Source organism: Leopardus geoffroyi, chromosome B1 (assembly GCF_018350155.1).
Source record: "Leopardus geoffroyi isolate Oge1 chromosome B1, O.geoffroyi_Oge1_pat1.0, whole genome shotgun sequence".
NCBI classification, from domain to species: Eukaryota; Metazoa; Chordata; class Mammalia; order Carnivora; family Felidae; genus Leopardus; species Leopardus geoffroyi.
The window spans coordinates 108,517,029-108,538,530 of record NC_059327.1 but is presented as its reverse complement, the minus strand read 5'-3'; the positions used below and the strand labels follow the sequence as shown (position 1 = coordinate 108,538,530).

At 33.0% G+C, this 21,502-nt stretch overlaps 1 protein-coding gene across 3 annotated transcripts in view; it reads right to left on the bottom strand.

The window, feature by feature from the left end:
* LOC123593421 (bifunctional heparan sulfate N-deacetylase/N-sulfotransferase 4) overlaps positions 1 to 21,502 on the bottom strand; it is a 424,939-nt gene that overhangs the window by 223,331 nt on the left and 180,106 nt on the right. The gene's annotated exons all lie outside the window — the stretch shown is intronic.

Sequence of the window (21,502 nt, the reverse complement as noted above, 5' to 3'; positions counted from 1 at the left end):
GATTTCAGACATGGGTGTGGCTAAAGGATTTTGTAAAGTTGGATATATAGTATTGAATTTTACTTGTTTTCATTGTTATATAATATTGTAGTATAGTCTCCTTTGAAACTGCAAACCTCCATCAAAATCTGTTATAAATAAGTACTCTATGTGGTATCTTGGGAAAATCAAGAGAAATATGGCAATGTGCAAGGAAACAATAGGGATGTGGAGACAAAATGCTCAGTTCTGTTTCTGTGTCACCCTCTTGTATGGCTTTACATAAATCACTCAATATTTATAGTGTCTAACTTTTCTTACTTTTAACATAAGTATTATTATAAACTCTTCAAAATATTTGAGAAGGTTAGAGGGAACGTAAAATACTGATTACAATGTATATACTCAAAATATATATTCAAAGTATAATTTTCAAGTTATTAATAAATAATAGGAAGAAAATTGAGATGCTTTTCTAAACCTTTCTCATTCATTTTTCCTCTTTTGTTAATTTATAAATATGTATTTCCAAAGTTAGACAAATATTTTCTTTAGAATGCTCTGTTTTGCACAAAGTCTACTTACTTAAAATCAAAATATTCTCAAATTAGATTCTTCCTTAATAGACTTGTTTGTGTTAATGGAATCGCCCTCTGCCTCAGTTCCTATTTTCATAATGTGAACTTTACGTTATACTTGTGATTCCCCTCTCTTTGTTCCATCAATTCAATTCAGTAAGTTCAGAGATGTGCCCATCAAGTATCTCAGGTTTATCTCTTCCTCCCAGTTCTTAATGTGGCCACTCTGATGTAAGACCTATTACATCAGTGAAGAAGCATTTCTTGTTTCCCAGCCTCCTTGATACAACCCATCTTAGGATATAATTTCATGTAGGATATAATTCCTGCTTTAGTGTATCACAACTTTCCTGGAAAATCTCTCCTGGCAAATCTACACAACTCCCTTCCTTAGTCTGTAAGAGCAAAACCAAATATAAAGACACTGCTGGCGTTAGCTAATTTCATTTGTGACTTTTAATGCTTTCCCATAAGGACTTCAAAATCATTCATCGCTACCCTCCTCCCCTCTTGAAGTTTCTGATAAACGTTTCTGTATTATTACTAACATTTGTAATTGAACATTAATATATAGTACTCTATATCTGTACATTTATGGGAATTAGGTAAAAAGTTAAAAGTAAGCATAAAGAGGTACAACTTACTGATTAATGATTTTTTAAAAAGGCTATCAGAAGCATACTTTATGGAGCTAAACTTTGCTTATGTATCCTGTTTATAGTCTCAAAGATGTTAAATAGTTTCCAGCTGCTATAAGACTGAGCACACACATACCTCTTACTCATTCATGATTAGTTAAAATAGTTTTAAATTTATTTTCTAAAATAAGAATTCAAATTTCCACATAAAAATTACAAATTCACATAAAGGAAGAAAGTGGTTTTGGTTGAGAAGCTAAAAATTATACCATTTCCATTTAAAAATTTGGATTTTGAGGGGCACCTGGGTGGCTCAGTCAGTTAAACAGCTGACTTCAGTTCAGGGCATGATTTCCCTCTCTCTCTTCCCCTCCCCCACTCATATTCTGTCTCTCTCTCTCTCTTTCTGAAAAATAAAGAAGCATTAAAAAAATTAAAAAAAAAAAAACAAACTTTGGACTTCGTATGTTTTCCCACAAGTAAAAGAACAAAACTAGACTTGAGGGGGAAAAATACATTTCTGAAAAGTTTTCCTTCCTTGTAACTTTACATGATAGACCAGCTACATCAACGCAAATATTCAGACCTTAGAAAAAAATCATTTTTATGAATTATTAAAATATACAAACACATAAGCATATACACTATGTATATTTGTGTGGTCTATCAAAAGTCTAATACTCATCATAGATAAATTTAATGGATATCCAAGTTTTCTTAAAGTTTATTTATTTATTTTGAAAGAGGGGGAGAGAGCACGAGTGGGGTGAAGGAGACAGAGAGGGAGAGCAAGAGAATCCGAGGAAGGCTCCCCACCATCAGGGCAAAGCCCGATGCTGGTCTCAATCTCAGGAGCCATGAGATCATGACTTGAGCAGAAATCTTAACAGTAGGATGCTGAACTGACTGAGCCACCCAGGTGACCCAACACCTGATTTTTAATTTAAACTTCACTACCGTATGTTAAAAATAAAAAGGTATTAGAGGAATTTGGCAAAGGAACAAATTATGAATTGATTCCTATCTTACATTTCCATTTGCTAGAGTCATGTCTTCCAATGAGGGCAGTTAAATTAGAAAAAATTTGTTCAAGTAAAAACACATAGAGGAAAAAATCTACAAATATAATGATCTGTGGAAAAATTCAAGACCAAAAGTCAACATTGAGAGGTTGTGTAGTGTAGTTGGTAGGTGTTAAGACTCTGAAGCCAGACTTCCAGAATTCAAAGATTAACTTTGCTACCTCTGGTGATGTGACCTTGGACAAGTTGTTAAAACAAGGTGAATGTCTATTGTTTCTTTTGTAAAATGGAGTACTAGAACCACCCATGGATTATATTGCTTTGAAGATTTGACTTAAAAATCTGTAGAACACTAAGAGTAATTCATTGTGCAGAGTAGGTAATAGAAAAATATATTACTATGGTTGCTTTTTTTTTATCTATTACTTTGCAGTTAATTTTTTTTAACACTTCATTTCATTCAATACTATGACATCCTTAATTCATTTCCCTTTCAAATTATCCAACCACAGTAAATACCTTAAAACTATGTTAAACTTATGAACCATCTGGCAAAAATTACAAAAAATAGAAATCTAATTATTTTTGTTTCCAAAAACAGTTGCTTATAGGTATGTAGTTTACATTTAGTATTAACTGTTTAAATATTTCAATTTAGTCCTCCAAGGTTATTATTTTAGCTGACTTAATGAGCATATAAATTCAGCCACAATGCTTGAATGAATAATTTGGGTACACAGATACAGTTTTATTATCTGGGTCTAGAAATTTTCCACATAGCTACATATATACATACACACATGCCCACATAGACACAGCGCACACACATAGAATGGGAAGTGTTCAGATATGAGATTCTTATTTATCTAGCTGCTTGATGTCTTTTATAGAGATGCCATTGCTATGATTTCATCACTGTTGCAAAGCTCATAAAAGACTGTACAATGTTAGTAATTAATGAAGTTAGTAGGCACATACATATGTGTGTATTTACCTATGGCTGTAAATACACACACACACACACACACACACATATATGTGTGTGTGTGTGTGTACATACATATGTACTTGCCTGTTGTTTAACTGATAGTAACCAAGAAAAACAAATTCTACAAAAACACACAAGAAGAAGACACAAGAAATCTTAAACTTTTATAATTGTGTTCTTGGAACTCACCCAATCTGCTAAATTAGCTTTCTCTAAAGCTTTACTATAGGAACTACTTGGAATGTTTTACCTTGAGAGTCATTCCCACTAACCCTCTAAAATCCTTTCATTTCAAGTGTTGTCTCTTGTGTTTCCTCAAATATTTCCCCTTCTCCACCCACCATAATTCCCATATAAAAAATTCTATATTGTTTATATCCTGTGTAATGGGTGACAAATAGAATATGGTAACAAGTAGTGCCTATCTGTACACAAATAATTCAAATGAAATTTATACTCCAGAGTAATGTTACATGATCAATGCTTTCCCATTTCATTCTGCAAAGCTTGTTAGGTCTTTATTTGTGCCATTTGGGGAAAAAGTCCTACAGGGTTTATTGGTCTTAGGATGAATAATTCTCATCAGTGACATTCTTACATCTCAGTTTGGAAAAGCTTTTTGAAAGAACAGTTTACTGTATTTACTGTAAAATACTACTACTTTTCCACTGTGAAAATACAAAAAATATTTTTTATTTTGAGAGGTCAAGGTAGTCTTTAAGTTTCATAAAGCTTTACTTGCAATCAAAAGAACTATTAATGACATTCTGAGAAATTAAAAAAAGTTTAAAGTTAAAATAGTTACTAATGTAGAAACTAAAATTTCATTTAAAATATTCAAATAGGATAGTAGTTTAATATGTTTTTTTTTCTTAATTTTTTAATGTGTATTTATTTTTGAGAGAGAGCGCACAAGCGCAGGTGGGGGAGGGGCAGAGAGGAAGGGAGACACACAATATGAAGCAGGCTTTAGGATTATGGCTGTGAGCACACAGCCTGACTCAGGGCTCAAACCCATGAACTGTGAGATCATGACCTGAACTAAAGTCGGACACTTAACTAAGTCGCAAGGTGCCCCAGGAGTTTAATTGTTGAAACACAGCTTATAGTTTAGAATTTGTGTTGAATGTAAGGAATAACAGGCAGCAAATTGTGGGGGTTCATCTTAGGTATGTATTAAATATTGTTTTGGGGGATGGTATATATTTGGGAGTTTATTTATATCATATATTATATGATAAGGGATGGTAGATTTTTTTTCCTCTGGCAGTGATGAACACTTTCCACACACCCAAAATGTTATTTTTCTTTCATTGTAGGTCCAACACAGAATTTTTAAAAGTGAGAATTTTTTAAAATAATAAAATGATTTAGAAAAACTATAATACATAAAGTAGATAAATTTCATCCTCTAAATTAGTATTTCAGAGTGATTTCTGAGTAAAATGAAATAATATTTTGGAATATTGCTCTTTTATTAAAATATGTGAAATAGTCTAAAAGTTATGAGCATTCCATTTGTATGTGAAATGAAGCTAATGTTGGGGAAATAATAATGAGTGTAAAAAGTTTATGCAACTTTAATACATTTCATCTTATATATGAAGTGTTTATTGGATATAATGGATATTCTGGAATATTAAATTGAACAAAAAATGATAAACTTAAAATAAAAATGACATTATAAAACAATTTATTCACTGAGTTTAGTTATCTTTGTAAAATTAATTGAGGAGTAATTAAACATTACATATTAGCACTGTATGTAGATGGATAGTTAAATATATATTTTTTTATTTAAAAAAATTTGTTTAGATATTTATTTATTAGTGAGAGACAGAGAGACACGGAGCATGAGCAGGGAAGGAGCAGATAGGGGGGTGGGACACAGAATCCAAAGCAGGCTCCAGGCTCTGAGCCGTCAGCACAGAGTCCCACACGGGGCTCGAACTCACGAGCTGTGAGATCATGACCTGAGCCGAAGTCAGACTCCCAACCGATGGAGCCACCCAGACACCCCAAATATATATGTATATTTTAAAGAAAAGTTATTCAGATAGAAGGTATTTGCCATATATAAGCTTTACATATACAGACATTCTTAAGAAAGCAGTTTACATTTATTTGGTGCTTTGTTTATTGCAACCTTCTCTTAGGTTAACTGCATCTTATAAAGAAAAATACATGCAGCAGATATGTGGTATGAATCTCAGAAAGCATTGGATATGAAATATCTTTTACCAAATATCATTTGTAAGAGTTATTTGCAAGCAAATAAAAAACACTTAAATTATATTTCATATGTAATGCATTCAAGTTTCAAATCAAAAGAAGGGATGCTTGACATATTGTGCCTGGCACTTTCAATTATGTATCTTTAGAAATTCCAAGAAAGCTTGGCTTTAGAGCTTAAAACATTTATTATTATGTAAATGCAATACTTTTGCACATATGTTCTATAAATTCTATTTATTTCATTGTCTTAGATTAGAATTGCTTTATAATTATTACCATAATATTTAGCTATTTTAATATATATTATAAATTCAACAAAGGATTATTACAAGTGTTTAAATTATAGCCATTATGGAAAACAGTATGGAGGTTCCTAAAAAAAAATTAAAAATAGAACTATTAACAGGGATGCCTGGGTGGCCCAGTTGGTTAAGTGCCCAACTTCGGCTCAGGTCATGATCTCATGGTTCAGTGAGTTTGAGCCCCACTTCGGGCTCAGTGTTTACAGCATGGAGCTTGGAGCCTGCTTCAGATTCTGTGTCTCCCTCTCTCTCTGTCCCTCCCCTGATCACACTCTGTCTCTCAACTCACTCTCTCTTTCTCTCTCTCTCAAAAATAAACATTAAAAAATTAAAAAAATATATATAACTATCATATGATCTAGCAATTCTACTTCTAGGTATTTATCCAATACTAGGAATTGAAATCAGGATTTTGAAGAGATACCTGCATTCCCCTGTTTATCACAGCATTATTTACAATAGCCAAGATATATAAACAACCTAAATACCCATCAACGGATGAATGGATAAAGAAAATGTGGTAACACATATAATGGAATATTATTCAGCCTTTAAAAAGGACATTCTGACATTTGTAACAACATCAATGAATCTGGAGGAAATTATGCTAAGTAAAACAGAGGAGACATAGAAACACAAATACTATATGATTTGTCTTATATGTGGAATCTAAAGTAGTCAAACTCAGGAGTGCCTGGGTGGCTCAGTCAGTTAAGCATCAGACTTTGGCTCAGGTCATAATCTCATGGTTCGTGGGTTCGAGTCCCATATGGGGCTCTGGGCTGACAGCTCAGAGCCTGGAGCCTGCTTTGGATTCTGTGTCTCCCTTTCTCTAACCCTCTCCCTCTTGTGCTCTATTCTCTCATTTTCAAAAATAAGTAATAAAAAAATTTAAAAACAAAACAAATGAACAAACAAACAGATTATTAAATACAGAGAACGAACTGGTGGTTGCCAGAGATGGGGTAAGATGGAAGGAGACAGATGAAATGGAGGAAGGGGATTAAGAAGTACAAACATCCGGCTACAAAATAAATGAAATGGGAATGAAAAATACAACATAGGGAATATAGTCAATAATATTTTAATAACATTTGTTTGGTGACTGATGATGACTTATCATGATGAGCATTGAGTAGTGTATAGAATTGTCAAATCAATATGTTGTCACCTGAAACCAATATGACATTTTATATTAACAACGTTTAAATAATATTTTTTTTAAAATAAAATAAAATTAGTTTTAAATATTATACTTCATAAAATATAACAGGTTTTAAATTAAAATATATACCTAATATCTGAGATGATAAAGTATGAAATTAAATGTGAGTCTTAGAATCAATAAAATAGAGTAATCAAAATACTGAAAAAAATCACAGGAATCATTTTCTTGAACTCCATTATCAAGAAAATTATTTGATTTTTACAAAATGTCAGGTACTTTCCTAGAGTTATTCAGTTAAATTATTTAATGTTCACAGCCACCTGTTGAATATGTGCTATTATTAGATCTCACTCTATGAATGAGAAAAAAGTGTGTCACATAAGATTAAGTAACTTGCACAAAATTATAATGACCAGTTAGGCCAGATTCAATCTTTTTTTTTTTACTTGAGCAATTTTTTATTTTTTATTTTTTTATTATTATTTTTTAATATATGAAATTTATTGTCAAATTGGTTTCCATACAGATTCAATCTTTATCTCAAATGAATGTTTTAAGTATTATTTTCACCTACAAAGATAGTCTTTTCCCACCCAAATCAAGCGTCCTTCAGTGAAACATATCCTCATGTTCAGAACACAGGCAACTTATATTTAGATCAGATTTGTTTGAAGCAGAATTTAAGATTGGGAAGGAGCATCTTCCCATCATTCAGCTTCTATGCTAAACAAAACAAAACAAAACAAAACAAAACAAAACCAGAAACAACATAACTAAACAAAAAAAAAAAAAACAACAAAAACCCCACCCCAAACTAAAGACCAAAAACCACCTCTCTGTTCCTCTGTTTTGCACAAAGAAGACTCTCATCCCCCCAAAAGATGATTTTAAATCTGGGTTCCATTGCTGCTTTTCAAAAAGCAACTGCCAGTCAACTTTTTTTTTTTTTTTCCAGGAAGAGAACTTAATCTTGTGTTATTTTGTATCATTATAATGTATCTAGGTGGGGATTTATTTTTGGTTTATTCTGCAGATTTTTTTGTGAGGAAGCTCTCTGTATTGGAAATATGTTGTCATTCATTGAATTTGGAAAAAGTCAGAGCTATTATTCTTTGAAAATTTCATCTCTCTTATTTTCTGGAGATTTGATTAGATTCATTAGATTTAAAAAAGATGGTCAGACCATATTAAAAAACAACATCAATAATATGAATTTATATTTTGTTACCAGAGACACAACTAAGTCCATAGGGCTTAGAAAGATTGAGAATAAAAACATGCATAATGATTTAGCAGGCAAAACTGCTAAAGTGGAACCATATATCAAAAAAAAAAAAAAAAAGAAAATCTTAGTAAAAAAGTATTTCAGATATGATGGAAGCCATTTCATAATGTAATTAATAAAGGCTTTAATTCACCAGAAAGATATAGTAATAGTAAACGTCTAAGAAGTAAAAACAAACAAAAAAACAGAAAACAAAACCAGAGCTATATGATATATAAATCAAAAACTGAAAGCATTAGCAATACTGGAAATTTTACCATAGTCAATGTAGATGTAGACATAGTCATCACAGGTCAAACAGATAAGAAATACCCATATCAGCAGACAAAAACTCAGAAATATACAAAGGATTTTAGTAACACAATTAACAATATTGTGCAAAGATGACAGTTAACTAAATCTCTGAACCCCTGAACTGGAGAAGATACATCTTTTTCAAGCACACACATAGGAGAAAGCTGAAAGACAATGAACGCATACTGCTCCACAATGCAAGTCTCAATAAATTAGCAAACGCTCAGTATGCAGATACTTAAAGAAAGATACTTTAAAAACATACTTAAAGCATTTTATATATTAGGAAAATCTGAAAACACTCTCATGATTGGTTCTAAGGTCAAAAAAAGAAATCGTGACAAAAATCAGACAATACTCATAACTGGATGACAAGCACTACCACTTTTTAAAAGCACACATAGTTATTTAAATCATAATATTGAAATATATGACCCTGAATGCTATATTAGATGAGAGAAAAAGGGTGACACTTAATGAGTTAGTTATGTATTTTAAGAAGACAAAAAAAACCCACATCAGAATAAAACACAACTTTCAGAAGTTAAGAATGTATAAAGATAGAAACAAACATTGACAGAAAATAAAAAGGAGCAAAAGAGAGGATTAAAAAAAGAGAAAATAAAATTAGCCAATCTCTGTAATGGATCAATCAAAAAATGGAAGAGGAATAATAAAAATGAACAACATTAGAACCCAAACTATGACATAACCAACCACTAGAGAGATTTAAAATATAATAAACAATTGGGCACCTCAGTGGCTCAGTCATTTGAGCACCAGGCTCTTAATTTTAGTTAAGGTCATGATATCACAGTTTGTGGGATCTAGCCCCGTGTCTGGCTCTGCATTAACAATGCAGATCCTGCTTGGGATCCTCTCTGTCCCTCTCTCTGCCCCTCCCCTGCTTCTGTTCTCGCTCTCAAAACAAATAAAGAAACATGAAAATATAATTATAATAAATGTTTATTGTGAACAAATTTAAATTAGACATTTTGAAGTAATGCAATGGAAAAATTTTTTGAAAATATTAGTTATAATTAACTCGAAAGATATTTTAGAAAAGAAAAAATATAATAATAATTTTTAAAAAGTTATTAATTTTAATGTATCCCCTAATGAAATTTTAGGTTCAGATTATTTTAAAGAACATTTAAATAACAAATAAGGCCAGTATTATGCAAACTTCTTGAGACAGAGATGACAAAACATGCATACAAAAAAATGTCCACAAATAATGTATTTAAAACATTGATATATTTTACTACAATAGAAATTAAATATTTTTCATCAATGAAATGGCACCATTAAAAGAAGTGAAAAGACATGTAGTATGCCAGGAGAAGATATTTGCAAACATATCCACAAGGGATTAATCCAGACTATACAAAGAACTAAAATTCAATATAAAAACAAGTAATTGAAAGTTTAAATGAGAAAATGACACAGGCTGTGCAAAATATATGAAAAAGTAGGAGAGCAGGGATGAATAGGTGGAACACAGAGAATTTTTTAGGGCAGTGAAAATGTTCTGTATGATACCATTATGATGAATACATGTCATTGTACAATTGTCCAAACAATTATATGGACTTTGGATGATTATGATGTCACTTTAGGTTCAACAGTTGCAACATGTGCAACTCTGGTGGGGGATATTGATAATGGGGGCTATGCAACTGTGAAGGCAGGGATATATGGGAAATTCCTGCACCTTCCTCTCAATTTTGCTATAAACCTAAAAGTGCTCTGAAAAATAAAGTCATAACAACCAAAAAAAAATGTCAATAGGTAACAGTAAAAAAGTGCAAGAACTATACTAGATTAAAATAAATTAAAGAGACTATGTTGATAGTATAATCTTAATTTGATCCTGAAAAAACAAAATAAGATATAAAGGATTTGGTGGGCCGGGGCACCTGCCTACTGGCTCAGTCAGTTAAGTGTCCAACTCTTGATTGCAACTCAGGTCATGATCTCACAGTTCATGGGTACGAGCCCCACATCTGGCTCATCCCTGACAGTGTGGAGCCTGTTTGGGATTCTCTCTCCCTCTGTCTGTCCCTCCCCTCCTCTCTTTCTCTCAAAATAAATAAATAAATAAATAAATAAATAAATAAACAAACAAACAAACAAACAAACAAACTTAAAAAAAAAAGAATTTGACCAATTGGATAAATTGTTAATATACACTATAATAAAATATTGTACTTTTAATTTTCTCAAATGTGATACTGTTATTTTTTTTTCCAACGTTTATTTATTTTTTTGGGGACAGAGAGAGACAGAGCATGAACGGGGGAGGGGCAGAGAGAGAGGGAGACACAGAATCAGAAACAGGCTCCAGGCTCTGAGCCATCAGCCCAGAGCCCGACGCAGGGCTCGAACTCATGGACCGCGAGATCGTGACCTGGCTGAAGTCGGACGCTTAACCGACTGCGCCACCCAGGCGCCCCGTGATACTGTTATTTTTATTGAAGGAGGATAGCCTTTTCTTAGGAAATCAATGTTGAGGTAGTTAGAGATGAAATGTAATATTTTGCAACTTACTTTTAATGCAGTTAAAAATAGGAAAACTTGGAAAAAACATGGTCATTAAGTACAAAAAAGCTATCCAACCTCATAAATAATCAAGAAATGCAAATAACAACTCATATATAATTTTATATCCACCAAATAGCCAAGAAATTTAAAAGTCTGATAAAATCCACATTGGAGAAAATAAATATTACAAAGAAATTAAGTTTCACGAACCAGAGTTATAAACATCAATGCAGATGAATCTCAGGAATAAAAGTAAGGGGAAAATTGCAGGAAATTTGTATTGTATGTATGGTAGCAGTCTCAATGCATGTAGCTCTCAAAATTCAGGATATTAATTACTTCTCTAGGAGAAAAAGTGGTGTGTGATCGGAGAGGTGGTGATAATATTCTATGTCCTAAGCTAAGTGGTACAAAGGCGTTCTTCTTATCAATCTTTTAATAATATTCATTATATATATATATATATATATATATATACTTTTTAGAATGTATGAAATGTGTATAGAGTATAATAATAAAGGAACACATCAGAGGAATATTTGATTTATTTGAAAAAAGGAAGTAGCAAGTGGAAATTATCAATCCCAGCAAAGAGCTAGAGAGTTTGGCTCAGATTAGGCTTGAAAAATTATGAGTTGAATGAAAATAAAATTCAATTTCTATAACTACTTTAATAGTTTAATCTACTATCCGAATACTACTACTACTACTACTACTACTACTACTACTACTACTACTACTATTCTAGCTGCCTCAGGATTATATAATCAAGATGCTTCATTACATGATAATTTACCTAGGAACACACAATGGGTATTTCTACAGGGAGTATAAAAGGAGCAAGTTTTTGTTTTGTTTTGTTTTTCTTTTCAGACATTCTTTAGAAATTAAACCATTTTTGTGGTATCTTTTGATGACTATCATAACAAAACATGGCTTTAGCTGAAGAGGATCATTATAATCTGAGCATTAATCACTATTTATATCGTCATAGAGAATGAGAAAATATACAAAACTAATCAGAAAATATCCCCATGAATACCCCCAGGGCTTTTAGGCATTAACAATGAGATTTAAGAACTCTAAACTCTAATTGTTTCTCTACCTTGCTGAGACTTGGCTAGCTTGGTTGTTTTTACCAAAATATTTTCTAACATTTTCTCTTTCCCATGGAGACAATTGCTACATCTTAAATGGCAAAATAGAGCTCATGGGCTTTAATTGTGTTCTTCCCCTGCTGTATCAAAAGATTGTTCTCTGCTCAGTAATTATGTTATACTGTAAACTAACCAAAGTGAGCACTCATGTTAGTGTTCGATCCATTACTATTTAACCTGTTTTGGGTGCAAATTAATTCAGGGAATGTCCAGTCTCAAATTAAAATCTAATATGTATATAAAAAAAAAAAAACTTTAAAAAATATTCTGAGTAGAGAATCCTCATTTGGTTAACAGGTCTTGTTTTAAAATGCACCTTTTAAATAAGTAATAATTTTTAAATGTTTTTGATGTTTATTTATTTTTGAGAAAGAGAGAGAGAGAAAGAGTACAAGCTGGGGAAGGGGCAGAGAGAGAGGGAGACACAGAATCAGAAGCAGGCTCCAGGCTCTAAGCTGTCAGCACAAAGCCTGACATGGCCAGAACCCAGGAACCGTGAGATCATGACCTGAGCTGTAGTCAGATGCTCAACTGACTGAGCCACCCAGGCATCCCTAAATGTACTTTTTGTACATTGTAGTCAGAGGCTCAACCAACTGAACCACCCACGCGCCCCTAAAGAAGTAATAACTGATACCCAGAAAACAGGTTTAAATGAAAGTATGCCTCCAAAATCCTTGTTTACAACAACAACAACAACAACAACAACAACAAAACTAGACAAGTTCAGAATGAACACTGTCATCAAGAAAATAAAAACATAAAAACTAAATAAAAATATTTCATTAGAATATAATTAGAAGACCATTTTGAAAATTTAGAAAATATTTCCCATTAGAATGAGGATTTAGCTTTCTTGTTCTCTTTATACTTAATCCCTATATATCACTCCACATTTCAGTAATATTTATAACGAAGAGTTATTTGGTACACCTCACAGTCACATTACTGAGGGGGGACATATTGCAATTCTTGTTCATCAAGAGGTCATAAATAAGAAGGAAACATAATTCAAAATGCCAAATACCAGATAAATGATTGTGCCTTCTTTGTTGCATGAACACCATGCTATTCTCAATTGGACATTCCTTTAATTTTATTTCTCTGAAGACAGGCAGCACTTACTGATATTTCAGGCTTTTTTCATATTATTAATGAAGAGGCTGTTCGGATGGCTACTCTCTTTGTACATGAAACAGTTTTCTATGTAGGAAACTAAGTTGTCATAATCTTGAGTTTATTACAGGACATCCAAAAGATACATTCAACCTGTATTTTTTTCTTCTTTGATTCATTTCCCTTTAGTGATCACCACTAAGATTGCAAGTATTAAGCTTGATGATTTCTAAATCTAAACTGCCACCTCTGACAGTGTCTGAAAATTTAGATTTGCTTTTTTAAATGCCTACATTTGGATATCCCATGTTAAATCATCAGAACTTAAACCAAACTCATTTTCCTTACACCTTTTCTTCTGCCTGATTCTGCATGTATTAATGGATATCCCCAGGAAAAACCATGATGCCACAATTCCACCTTTTTCCCTGCTCCCTCCATTGAGTAGGTGCCCAAGCCTCATCAATTCTGCATGGGCTCTCCCAATCTCCCTGTTCCATCCTGACTACCACTGAGCTAAACTGAGTAAATCTTACAGGTCAGACTCTATCCTAGCAACTTTCCACTCCTTATCTTTCTAAACGTTCACTACAATGCTAAGGACTGGGTCGCTTTACACTGCTGTTATGGATCTATAATCTGAGAATTGGAGAGGTTAATAAAGATGTTCAAAGTTAACTGGTTACTGTTGGCACTGAGACTCAAATCCAAATTCCCAGCACTGATTTCTAAAAGAAAGCTTAGACATTCATGACAGTTTGGGTGTGTTTGCTCTGCCTCTTATTAGCTAGGTGGGTATCCTAATATTGTCAAGCCTCATTTTAATCATTCAGCAAATGTACAAAATATTTCCTCTTTAGTGTTGCTGTATTAAATAATATACTGCCTGTTAATCATTAGCACAGTGCTGAGTGTATATTAATATGCTAAATAAATCCTATTTTTAAAAATAAATAAGAATTATTATTTCTATATTGTTGTAATACATTTTTTGACAGGTCTCCACAAAAACATATCCCTCGTTCAAACAATATACTTTTCTTGATCCCAGCCCTGATCAGGTTACTTTCTGGCTTAAATTCTTCAGTGACTCAAATAGTATCCTTCTGTCAACAAAGCTCTATATTATGGCCACAACCAACATATTCAGCATTTAGTAACACTGCTACCTCTTACTTTATCATCCAAGCAACACAGACAACTTACCATTCCCAAAAATATTCTGATATTTTTGGCCAGATATTAGCTTGGATTGATCCATTGACCATGAATATACTTCCTCTTCTTGATTTGCTAGTGTTCTGTCATACCATCACAGAGGACTCAGATGCCACCCCTCCATGAAATTTCCCTGATTCTTAGAATTAGGCCCTCTTTTTTTCCCATTGTCAACATTTTGTCATGGTATATATTGCATTCTACCTTGTAATGCAGAAAACTGGGAACATGTCCTGCCTATTCTAATGAAAACAAGAACTGAATATTTTATGTTTGTGTAAACTTTATAATAAAAAATGTGGAGCCCATAGGTGAGAAATAATGATTTGGACATTGAATTAAATTATTTTAAGTTAATAAACGAAATGTTAATGTTTTTAGTTAAATGCCCAATTTGGAGGGATATAACCAGTATATATTTTCTCTCTCTCTCTCTTTTTCATTCCATCATTTAAAAGTTCACTTTTATATAACTTTGGTAATTTTTTAAAGTAGAGACCTTATTTACTTCCATAAAGAAATATCTTTTGGAAGAGACAGTGTTCTCTTCCACTGACAAAGTCATATGTATGGTGCCACACGAAAAAGTTCAGAAGAAAAGAAAATTTGAGACATTTACATTATGATTGTAAATAAAAGAAGGAAGGAGTTTTCTTTTTGAGAGAGAGAATGAGAGAAAGAGAGCATGTGCAAGTTGGGGAGGGGTAGAAAGAGAGGGAGAGAGAGAATCTTAAGCATGCATAGCATGGAGCCCTGAAAAGAGTCCGGCGCGAAGCCCCATGTGGAGCTCGATGCAGGACTCGATCTCATGACTGTGATATCATGACGTGAGCTAAAATCAAGAGTAGGGCACTTAACCCACTGAACCACCCAGGCGTCCAGGAAATTTTTTTTTTAATGTTTATTTATTTTTGAGACAGAGAGAGACAGTGCATGAATGGGGGAGGGTCAGAGAGAGAGAGGGAGACACAGAATCTGAAACAGGCTCCAGGCTCTGAGCGGTCAGCACAGAGCCTGACGCGGGGCTCGAATTCACGGACCGTGAGATCATGACCTGAGCCGAAGTCGGACGCTCAATCGACTGAGCCACCCAGGCGCCCCCAGGCGTATTTTATTAAATACATCTATATAGTGGCTGTCCTCTTCCAAGCTTGAAAACAAAACTCAAATTTTGTCTGAGTTTTTCTGAAGTCACTACTGACTTTCACAAAATACATTATATAGAGCATATCTTTTCAGCCAAGACAAACTCAAATTACAAAAATATTTTAATTGACACAGTGATTCTAACTAAGTTTATACAGAAAATGAATCATTCCTATGATAAGCCTCCGACAGTGTCTGTTTTTCTTTTGAACCAATTGAGCAACTTGAAATAGTATAATTATTGCAGCTGGGCATCTAAGGATTCCATGAGAAACTAAATGTAGCTCTTCCCTTACAGTCCTAAGAATTCTAGATCATTGTCAGGGCTGCAATTTCAGCAGGTCTAACTGAAGGCTCCTCTCTTCTGCATACGGTTATTGTTATGCTTGAGCTCCTGCCTTCCAAGTTCCTTGTCATGTTCCCTATGTTGATCTCCATGTTGTCATATATTGTCAAATCTTACCCTTCCATAATTGGGCCACTGCCTTCTGTGCCATTTTTTCTCAGATAGAAGACTATTTTTGCCTACAGACTAATCCCAGGACTGAGTATCTTCAGTTTGTTGTGAAATATCTTGATAAAATCTGATCCTACTTGCCTGGGCCACTACCCAGCTGTTATGCTACACTTAACTGATTACATGTCTTGCTCACCTACTTAGAAACTGTCAAACAACTTTCAGATGCTGCTTGCTTGATTGTCTGACTGGGCCATCCATCCAACTCCTACTGTCTGGACTGTTCTGCATTGCTGGATCTACACTGGTTAATACGTTAAATCTGGATTCCATTTACCATATATAATTTTTACTTTTCAGCTCCCTTTTTTGACAGTGACTCCATTCAGTCTAGGATATCAAGCATTCTAAAAAAATTTTTTTTTCTATTAATTTGTCAGATGTAGAAATATGTTTCAGTCATAATGTTAAAATGTTATAAAACTGATCTTTCAATTACCAATATAGCTTCTCATCTTCTGTGCTGATATTCATAGCATCAATAATTTCTTATTTTATTAGATCACAACTTTAGAAATCATAATTTTTTTTTCTTTTCTCTTCCAACCTTATTCAAATGATTAATCAAGACTTTGAAATTTTCTTTTATGATAGATTTCTTCTTTCCTATTCATAGCAACCTTGTCCCTCTTAAATGTCATAATTCCTACAAAAGTTTGAACTGATATTTTATTTAAATATTTACATTAATAATATAAAAATTGCCAAAATATTTTCATTGTATCATTTTCTTGTGTAAAAAAGACTTTCACATAGCTATTGGACCTAACCCTAAATCATTTACCTGTAGTGTAAGATCTTTTATTAATTGTCTCCTTTATATCTATTAACTTAACATCTTTCATGTATCAGTCATTCAATTTGCACAATTTCTTTTGCACTTTAAATTTTTGAACATATGATTTTCAATTCAGGAAATATGTAGTCAAATAAGTGCATGACAACATCCATATTAACATATCACTAAATTGTTTTATCTGGATCAATTCTTAACCCTAGTCTAGGTACAGATTCATTAAAAACAATATGGGGGGCAGGGAGGAGAGAAGAAAAGAAAAAAAACAACTAGCTTGCTAACCGTTTGTTTTTAGACTCTAGGTTTACAACATAGATTTTTTTCTAGTTCTGACTCTACTTAAAATGTACAAACAACTCATTTTGAGACAGACCACAAAACTACTCAAATTACTTTTCTTAATGTAGTAACTCAAGTCTATGACTAATTTAGTCCTGCATCCACCAAACAGTTAAAGACAGTGCAATAATTGTCAATGAAGTATTTTCAAATCATGTCTAAGTTTTCTTGCTATATACTTTCTCAAAAGTACATGTATAAGAAAACTTGTCTCACTGTCTCATGTTGAAGTTGGCTCATGTACATGAGGGTGCTAAGTGAGAGTTAAGGTCAGTGATTATTCAGGGACTCAATTTAAAGAGAAATCACCACCTACCAGGGTCATTAGGACATGTGTCACCTTCTCATAAGAAGTAGGACTTAAGGTATCTTTTGAAATATGGGTCAATTCAGGAAACATATTTAGTCAAAGCACAGAAACTGAGAGGTCAAGTAGACATGAACAAGCTATGCTGAGGGATAGACAGGGGCTAGCCTACTACAAGCAGTGTGTTTTGAGAAGTATTACAAATAAATGTTGAAAAGGTAAATTGAACTGGATCATATAGAACTTTAAATAAGAACGTTAGATTTATTACACAGATACTGTTTTAGATATAGTCTTATATACAGTAGATGTTCAATAAATAAATAAATGAATTTTCTCAAGAAGTGTAAAGACATATAAAAATGCTAGTAGTGATGCTTACTGCCAACAGAAAAAATACAAGAGGTCACAAAATTGATTAAAGCACCAAAATTATTGGTAGAATCAAAAATAATTCTGATTTCATTGTCCATATGGAAGCTTACATTTACCATGTTCATGTTTTCAAAGCCCTCATTGGGAAAAAAAAAACATTTATTCTGTCTTAGGAAACTATGAAAAAAGAATATATTATCTTAATTCTACCAAACATCTATGACTATACCAAATGTTTCAACCAAGGGTAAACCATTTCCCATAGAAATCTAATTAGTTGACTGCAAGAAGTTTTTTAAAATTAAAACTTTAATAATCAGGATGGCCTTTATTATTTTTGCTTACATACATGTAATTAAGGCCATTATGAAAAAAAAAATTGTTTTCAAAACTAGGAAAGAATAAATCCAAGTCTTTAAGACACCACTCTAAATAACCTGAGGTCATACTGCTAATAGAACCTTAGATGTACAGGAATATTTTCTGATTGCCTTGAAGATTACACAGAAATATTCCCAGGTCAAAACATGACCATATTTTCTGACTTTATTGATAGCTAATATTTTACAAACTTTTGAAATATAATTCTAGTAGATTATATACATGAATAATTTCTTCTATCTTGAGGGTTTGTTTTGAAGTTTATTTATTTTGAGAGAGAGAGAGAAAGAGAGAGAGCATGAGCCGGGGAGGGACAGAGAGAGAAGGAGAGACAATCCCAAGCAGGCTGTGTGCTGTCAGCTCAGTTTGTGATCATGACCTAAGCCAAAATCAAGAGGGACGCTTAAGCGACTGAGCCACCCAGGCGCCCCTCTTAAGTTTTTACACATGCAATAAAATTTTGGCAACAATTAGATGATAGTTACTGCACCTGCGTGAGCTTAATTTTGCTTGCCTTGGAAATGAACACACTAATTTCTGTCTCAGTGGCTTTGGTTGGAGGAAGGCATGATGAAATCAAATAAAATATGCAAGTTTCTAAAAGAAGCTAGATCTACGGTAGCTTGGGTCAGGCAGAACCATGTAGTGGAAAGAATGTGGGTTTTCAAGTTCGATTAAAAGAAAACATGTGCTCTTTTTATTGCATCAAATGCTGTACCTTAAAAATGCTAATTCTTTAGCAGTATGATCGTGAATCTCTATCTCAAAATGAGAAAATGTGCTCAAGCTAAAATACACTAATATATTTTTTGTCAATAGAATGAGGTGGTATTGCACACAAAGGTGTGTTTGAGTTTGTTGTTAAATGCTCCCAGCTATATACTCCAGGTCTAATTGTGTGAATGGCCCAACAAGAGTCCAGTCATGTATATAACCAATAATTTTCAAACACAACTCTCCAGCTTTCCTAAATGTGTTCTGTTGAGGAACAGAGTACCTCTACTCTCATTTCAGTATAATAGAGAAAAATGTCAGCAGCCATGCAATACCTCTGGTTTAGAAAATTTGGACAGAGTTTGAAGGAGGACAGATTTCTCCTCATCTTTACCAAAGTATAAGATTAAATGCTACAATACCAGAAAAGGACATGACAATGAAGAACATGAGAGCATTAAGAACTTTTCTACACATAATTTAAAATTTTTCCCACAAAATCATATTAATCCAAAAAATAAGGTCAAAATAAAAATCAAATGCCAAGGACTAGAACTAGAATTTTTATATTTGGAAAGTTGTATTTCCTCTTGACCTTTAATTAACTAAGAGGGTAATGACCCTCAGTTCCAATCAAGTTTCTGATACTCTTTGATTAATAGTTCTGAGGAAGAACCAGCAACAACACCAAAAGGGGCATGAAAAAGTATTTTCTTCAAAGTGACAGTCAGGGTGTGTGAGTGTGTGTGTGTGGGTGGGTGCGTGTTGAGTGTATAATTAAGATACATGTGCACATACTCTCTCTCTCTCTCTCTCTCTCTCTCTCTCTCTATATATATATATATACACATATGTATATATATATGTATATATAGACACACACACACACATACACATACAATCTTTCTGATCCTTTCTCTGCCTGTGACATTGTTCCAGTTTTGTTAAATTTCAGTATTCCATTATTGTTTGGGGTTATGTTACTTAAAAAGTCATCAGTGAATACTGTATAGTGGTGAATAGTTATTTGTAAGTTTTTATTGAGAGTAAGTGAAATAGCTGAATTTAGGCTGGAAAAGTTTGTTAGAGTCATAAAGTTTTTCAATTCATATACTTTGTTAAATTGAAATTAGGAAACCCTCTCCTTTTAGGGTTTCAGGATACGAATCACTTGAGAAACTGTTGAAACATATAACACTTGTTTATGATACTGAAATAAATATAAAACTACAGTTTATATTAATTAAAGGAATAGTAAATACAAAACAAGTAGGAAAAAAACAGAAAAATCTAGACAGAACTCAAGAGGCATCATTTAATCCCTTTACAACAATGTCCAAAATGAAGTATTTGGGTACCAGTCAAGTGATGCTTCATTTGGTGGCTCATTAAAAATAGAGGCCACCGGTTCACATGTACTTCGAACATTTTAAAAAGTGAACTTACTTCACTGGTTTTAATCATGTCTTACTACTTGGTCATAAGGCCTCAGGATAGGAAAATGCTGTCATTTTGAAGTAGTATTGAGGTTTCATCTTTGGAGGATAAAAAGCCTAACAGCAGGAATAAAAAATGATATGATCTTTATAATCTTTAGTTCTTTTATAACTTTAAGTTGTGTCGTATTATATCTGTTTGTAGTTTGCTACAATTATTTGTCCAGGAATGAATTTAGTTACATACAGGACAAGATAGGCACAAATGAGAATACTGAATCAAGATTAAAAAAAAAAAGAAGGAATTATTCTTAGAATTACCTACCTAACCTAGTATACCATATTTGGCTTTTTGTTTATCTAATAACAATCGCAAGGTTAGTTTGTTTTAAAGTTAAACACTGTTGTGTTACCCAAAACAATATGATAAATTTATAAAAGAGATAATAAGGGAAGAGTTCTGAGTTCAAGTCCAATATGCATTCTCTATAATAAACTACATTTTTGCTCATATCTACATTTACAAGTATATTAACATTTCATGTAAACAAACACTATGCTTACTTGAAGTTACAAGAGGTACTTCTCCATCTTGTATTTCAACCACCACTGTCAAACCCAAGTAGGGAAGGGGATCAGTCGAAGAATCGAGTTTTATGACTATATGGGTCTCACTGCTACAAACTGCAACATGTGCTAGAAGGAGAAAGCCAGTTCTACAGAGTTCTTGAGCAAGGTCTAAGAAGAGCAAGGAAATTAATTGTAAATATTCTTTGGGATATTGTAGTTCTATCCCCTACAAAGCATCTGGGGTATGTGTGTGAGGAATAGTTAAGGCTTAGTTCAATATTTTTAATGCCTATTTTATTTCAAACATACTGCATCTGAAAACTTTGCATAACTAGGAATCTAAAATATTCAAAATTACATTTTATTAATACCACAGTTAGTGAAACAAAAATTACGA